At 44.8% G+C, this 6,217-nt stretch overlaps 1 protein-coding gene across 4 annotated transcripts in view; it reads left to right on the top strand.

Moving 5' to 3' along the window:
* The first annotated feature begins 916 nt into the window (after window positions 1-916).
* The window catches only part of LIMA1 (LIM domain and actin binding 1), a 158,946-nt gene continuing 153,645 nt past the window's right edge, over window positions 917-6,217 (top strand). Inside the window, exon 1 of one of the 4 annotated variants that reach the window (XM_078688909.1) lies at window positions 917-1,134. The gene's annotated coding sequence lies outside the window, so the exon portion shown is untranslated. Of the gene's footprint in view, window positions 1,451-6,217 lie in introns of all 4 variants that reach the window. The other 3 variants (XM_078688912.1, XM_078688911.1, XM_078688910.1) reach the window with 3 other exon arrangements.

The following is a 6,217-nucleotide window of genomic DNA, read 5'->3' as shown; positions in this document are numbered from 1 at the left end:
CTCTACATATTATGTTCTTCTGCACTCATTATGACCCCCTGCGTAGAAGGTACATTCTTCCCCTGTTAAGGGGTCAACATTTTTGGCAAGTAAGCCCAGCCCTGGTTTATCTACAAATGCTAGGCTCTCCTATAATATGTGTCGGGGTAGGAACCTTCTTAATTGGGGCGATCAGACATAGGAATAGGATGAAGCAGAGTTAACCCCTCTGAACAAGTTGGTAGTATGTTTACGCTCATTACCACTCAAAGTAACATTACAGTCATAAAAGTGTTTTATCCTTCTTTTGCACAATATTTTAATGGATTTTAAGCACATTGAGACATAAATTGCTAATGGATTTATATGTTTTATGCTGATTTGCTGTTTTATGCTGCACTTTTATGGGTTTAATCAGCCGAATAAAGTTGATTTTGACTTTGACTAATTTTGTGACATTTTAAATGTTATTACATTCAACTTACATTTATTTTAATAATTTTACGATTTCATTGATCTGATGCCATTTTCAAGTTATTATACCTGACAACTTCTGACTCAAAAAAGCAGGCGCAGTCAGGTGTTTCCCTTTGGGGGGAAATAAGAATGAACACTCTTTCGAGGGTGCTATGACTTTTAAAAGCAGATCAGCCCATTCATCTCTGTGAAGTCCGAGGAATGTTGTTTTTTATGCAGGTGAATAGAAGTAATAAACACAAAGAGGGTGGCAGCCTAATGCAGATGAGGTAACAGATACGTATCATTGATGTCTACGGTTATGTGCCAATCTTATGCCATGTCATCAAATGTGGTGATTTGTTTTCACTCCTTCGAGTTCTCAAAACTTAAAGAGCTCAGGCTGCGAGGTCATCAGCCATGAGCGTTAGTTGCAAAGGAGTTAAAAAACGCACTGGCGGGCTTACCTCATCGCCGCTGATTGAAGTGCGCGTGCCCAACGGCGTGCGCGTGCTGTCGGGGAGGGTTGACGGCTGAGCGCGCTCGCGCCTGGCTCCTCCCTCCGGCCTACGTCACAAGGTAGGGGTGTGGCTTGGAGTCAGATTTGCGGCTCGGAATCCCACGGGAGAGGCAGATACCCCTGGCTGCAGGTGCGCGAGACCAGGAAGAGACCGGAACCAGCGGCGCACCGAGAGCCAGGTACGGCTGGGCTGGGAGCTGGGTAGACGGAACAGAACTGGAATAAAGGGGAGAACCAGTGACCCCAAAGCCGGGGAGAGTGAAGGCCCCCCTCGGGGGAGAGGCAAGAGCTGGAGGCGGAGCGGCTACAGGTGCACAGGGTCAGGTCCGTATAGTGAGGGACAAAAACCGGGTCTAAGGCCAGGATATGAACGGAGCAGAGAGCACACACGCTGATCGAAGCCAGAGTGAGACTACCAACAGGTGCAGAACCGAGGAACCCAGAGCCAGCGCGAGAGCTGACACAGATATCCTGCCCTAGGGAGGCCCAACCCAGGTGTGGAAGGCAAGGGTGGCTTTAGGTTTCCGGAACTAAGCAGAGAGCAGCTGCTTGTCCTAAGAATCCGGTTTTCCAGAACTTGGTTGAGTTCGTCTGTCTAGAACCCTAGAACTCAGAATCGGGGTACTGGAAGTGTATCGTGGCGCAGAAGGGAGAACCAGAGGAGTGGCTGCGCGACCATAATGAGAAATAGTCTCGGATGAGCCGGGAATCTTTTATTCCTAACCAGGGAGAGTAGAAATTCACTTATGGTATTGTTCGTACGTTTTATACTTATCTGTTTTTATTCCAAAATGTACATTCCATGTATGGTGGTTTTCCACCCTTTTAGGTATTTTTATGAAATCAAATAAAAGTATTTATTCAGAGTGGTTAAAAATCATTGGAACCCAGAAACGGGGACAACGTCGCCACGTTTGTATAGAACCATATCGTTCAGAACAAGTAATAGAGGACCGAACAGCATAGCCAAATCCAGAATTTGACCATGCTAGACACTACCTATGAATGCCCATGGAGAGTGTATTTGGGATTATTTAGTCTAAGCTGCACTGGAGAGGGCAGTGGTGGATCATGAGTGGTATGGTGGAGCAGTAGGTGAAAAACAGATATTGAGGATCTGCTGGATCACTTGGACCTGAAACATAGATAACTTAGCTGTGCTCTGGATTATGAAGCTCAAAAATTGGAAGAGAGTGGATATAAGGTGTCCCAGTCTAAAGAGAACAACAAAGCCTGTGCACTGTCCAGAACGGTTGAAACCACAGAGATTAATTTGGTGTCCTGATTAGAGTGTTACGTAAAAAACAGAAGTGCAGGTACGGGCACGGCGAGGTTCTTGTTTCCTTTCTCTTATTTTTGTTGATGCCATTTTCTTCCTTCTTTTCTTTCTCATCAGTAACTTCAGCGCAGCTCTTTCCTTTTGCCCTTCCTCTTTCTTATCTTTTACTTTAAAATCTCATTGTGTTGTTGTGTTTTTTTTTTTTTTTTTTTTTTTTACTAACCTTCTCTCCCATGGGACGACTGGCATACACGGGTCGCATGAGCCACAGTCAGGCCTGTTAGTCTGAAAGAAAAATTAAAATGGTGAGATAGGTTTTAACAAAATCCAGAATTGCCAGTCTACATATTTTGCAAGCAAGGCAGCATAATCCTTTTATAATTGTCACCTTGTACCCCAATGGTGTTTAATGCTGTTGCTATCTAGGAAAACTAAGCTCAAATTTCTAAGACTACGTCTTGGCCTTTTTGACAAAGGGGAAATTGTGCAAACATTTTAAAATGGTATAGAACATATGCAGCTTGTTGCTTTTGTCCTTATTTCGCACAACCATCTATGCGTGTTCTTTGTGCACGCCAAGCTCTTCTTTGTGAGAGGAAGAAATTCTTAAGGCATCTGGCAAGAGGCCGTCGTAATGTTTTGTTTTCAATGGTTCGATGGTAGGCTAATGGGTGGATTCACAAAGTGAGTTGTCAAGGTTCTCAATGCATTGGCCAAGCAGAACATCGCCTTCTCCGAGTTTAACAATGTGTTACATTAGGAACTATTTGGGCGTACGAAATGTTTGTCCTGTTTGAGATACTTGATGGCAGAGGCGTATAGAGACCTTCTTCTCTGATACATTGTGACATTTGAACAGTCTATATCTGTGTTTTATATTCACTTTTTCTGCGTTGATGAGTATTTTATTGAGTATGTATTATAGCTCCAGTTTTTATTCTGTTTTCTTAATTTTGCAAAATGGTTTATTAACTACCAATTACAGGTTTTCCATTCATGCAAATGGGGATGGTAAAGGGTCAGAGCTCTACACAAGACTTCACAGGTCGATGTTTCCATGCCCAGTAGGAATTTCCGTGGCGGGTTCTATAGCTCACCTTCTTCTGCCCTAGACGGTTGCGAATGGGGGTTGAAGGCTGGACATTGATTGCTAGTTCAGTATGTGGGGCACTCGCATAATACCCCTCTCTTCAGAAGACGCACAACACTAGGTGCTGCTTGATGTGCACCTCTCCTGTGCCACTCCTGGGAGCAGACATGTGCTTCCTCTGTGTGATCTGGGTTTAGATACCAGGCCCAAAACTCTCATTTTGGCATTCCACAGAAAAAAACTGACATCTGTCCACAGCTCCTTCTGCTATTGTGTGTATTTATCCTCTTCTACCTCTGATCTTACATTTTCGGGAGTGGATCACCCGCCTCACAAGCAGCACTCTGTATCAGGCGCCAAGAGATAAATCTAGATCTTCAGCAAAGTAAACCTCTCCAGGACGGTCATGCTGGACCTGGCTCCTGAATCTAAAAAGAAGGAACAGTAGTAGAACACAGTTCAGCAGCCGATACTGTCTCCTGGGCCCCGCACACGAGCAGACATCAAATCTTGACCCCCTGCACATTTGTTAACTAAAAGTACTATATTCGCCATTCGTAAGTTATGTGGTAATCGCAAGGGCCTCAGGAACTGGGGAGGACTTCATGGTGCAAGTTACTGCAAGAACTGGACCAGCTACTCCAAAATGCTACTATACGCAGATCAGCTTTTAAGTGCTTAGCTTACTAAGCAGGCCAAGTCGCAAGACAGATGCGCCTAAATCGGGTTTTACGTTCCAATAATTCAACCACTGCAGGCTGAGTGACTTGCTAGGCAGTAGGGCGTGTCAGTAGGAAATGCCATCCACAGGTACACTGCTGAGTCAAGAGAATGATTGAGAGCGAGCATGGCTAGTTGAAGGTGCCCTGCAGCTGAAAGATTGGTGCGTGCATACTGAACCATAAAGCCCAGAGGAATAGACCAAGGAGCCATGAACCATTAAATGTGGATGATCGGCTTCCTAGGACTAGAGTAGGATCAGAACCGGGCAGGGGCACCGGTTAATCGGACTTCTATCCGAATCCAAGAAAGGTCTGTTACTGGCATTGTGGGGGCAGGGACTGGGCAGTGGTTCATCACTACACAGAGTAGTCCTTGGGATCCATTCTTCAGTGAAATATGTACCGACCCCTTATCCTTTCGACTGGGACTTCATCTCTGCTTGCTACCGCTCTGGGGAAGAAAGAAAAACACTTGGCTTACTGTAACACTTTAGGCACAAGTGGTTGCCGTATAGTAGCTTCTGCTTGGGGGGTGCATGTAGAGATTGTTTTTTGTTACATTGGTGCATGTTGCGGGTGTTGGGATAGGCCTGTTTTCATTTCCATTTGTTTTTTCCAGCCCTTGTGTAGTGCCATTACTATGACTTAATAGCCCTGCGGGTTGTCTGCAGTATGTATTTGCACATAGTTGTGACTTTCCTGCAGAACAGAATCTAGATCGCAGCATATTTGTGTGGTGCATTAAAGTTTGAAAGCATTGTATGTTGTGTTAGGAAACAAGTTCAAGATATTATTATTATTTTTTTTTGGGACAGTGCTTTAATCTTCATGAAGCAGTTCCCTTGGTTTTAAGCAGGGCAGGGGACTGAGTGCTACACATTGGCTAATGTGTAGAGCAATGTTGTTCATTGTAGGCTCAAGGGATCCAGATGAGGGTGATTGTTCATTATCGGTGGGGTACTAGGTATGTGTTGCTGCACTGCATGTTGTAGCTGTAAGCGCATACTTTACACTATGGCTAGATGCTGTTGTACAAGGCTATTCAGTGGGTAGGTGGCTTTGGGAGGACTTTTGCAACCAAAGGTCCTTCTTCTAGAAATGAAGGATGTTAAGGAGCAGAGGGTAGTTATCTGTGGAGAATAACTAGCCCATTTTCGGGTTTATAGCCATGTGCAGGTGCATTTGAAGACTTGTGAGAACTGGGGGTCAGGCTCCTGTGTAAGCTTGGGTGATGATTGGGGGCGCCAAGTTTTCTGTATGTGTACGGTCATTCAGAGCAGAGACAGAGCATCCGATCATGTGTGGGATGTACAGCATGTTGAAGGGATTAATAATCTCATGGTTAATAGGGGGGAAGGGTGCAATGATGATATTGCCGTCTTTGAATTGTGGCTGTGGAGGGAGCCACTTCAGTTAAGATTCTGTTTGTGAGTAGACTGTGTGCGTATGAATTTCATCTGTTTTTATATATTTTGTATTGCCTGAAAATATATTCATTCCCTTTTGGTTTGGGGTGCAAATACTGGTAACATTTCTCTGAAAGTTTGTAAATGGTGGGTTTGTAAAGCCATTGTTCATTTGAATTTAGGGAATAGAGGATGCTAAAAGAGATGCTTTTTCAAGGATTTGGCGCTTCCTTCCTATTACCTTGAATACCTCTGCTTCGGGCCTCTTATGTTCCTTGTTTTCACGTTTTTTTCTAGCGCGTGTGTTTAACAGTTACTAATGGGGGGTGACGTCTTTCGTGTCTACCGTTCTAACAGAGCCTGGCTAAGGAACTGCTGGGTCACATGGATCCTCCTTTGGAGAGCAGCCTAGTGCTCGCCCCCTTGAGTACTGTTTTGTTTGTACTGGTTTCTGATCCCAAGTACAATACCACACGGTCTGGGTGATAGGCCAAGCTGGCAAGCAATAGAGTGGAAGCTGCAGTGAAGTTTGACCCTGTGTTGAGGTGGTTTGTGCAGGTGTAGAAGGGAGAAGTGGGCCCCATTGTAGATGCAGGTGTCCTCCTGTCCCTTTCCTTCCTTGCTGACTCCGTCTTTAGTTGTGGTTAGACACATCACTATTTTCTCGGATCAGGACCCGAATGAGAGCTTCTCTTGTTTGGAGCAGAGCATGTTGTCTCTTATCTGAGATTAACAACCTTTTAGGAATAGGGGCGTTTCTGGAGG

The sequence above is a fragment of the Lissotriton helveticus genome, chromosome 1_1 (genome assembly GCF_964261635.1).
Source record: "Lissotriton helveticus chromosome 1_1, aLisHel1.1, whole genome shotgun sequence".
NCBI classification, from domain to species: Eukaryota; Metazoa; Chordata; class Amphibia; order Caudata; family Salamandridae; genus Lissotriton; species Lissotriton helveticus.
Note: the sequence above shows the minus strand (reverse complement) of the source record. Positions and strands in the feature narration are given on the sequence as shown.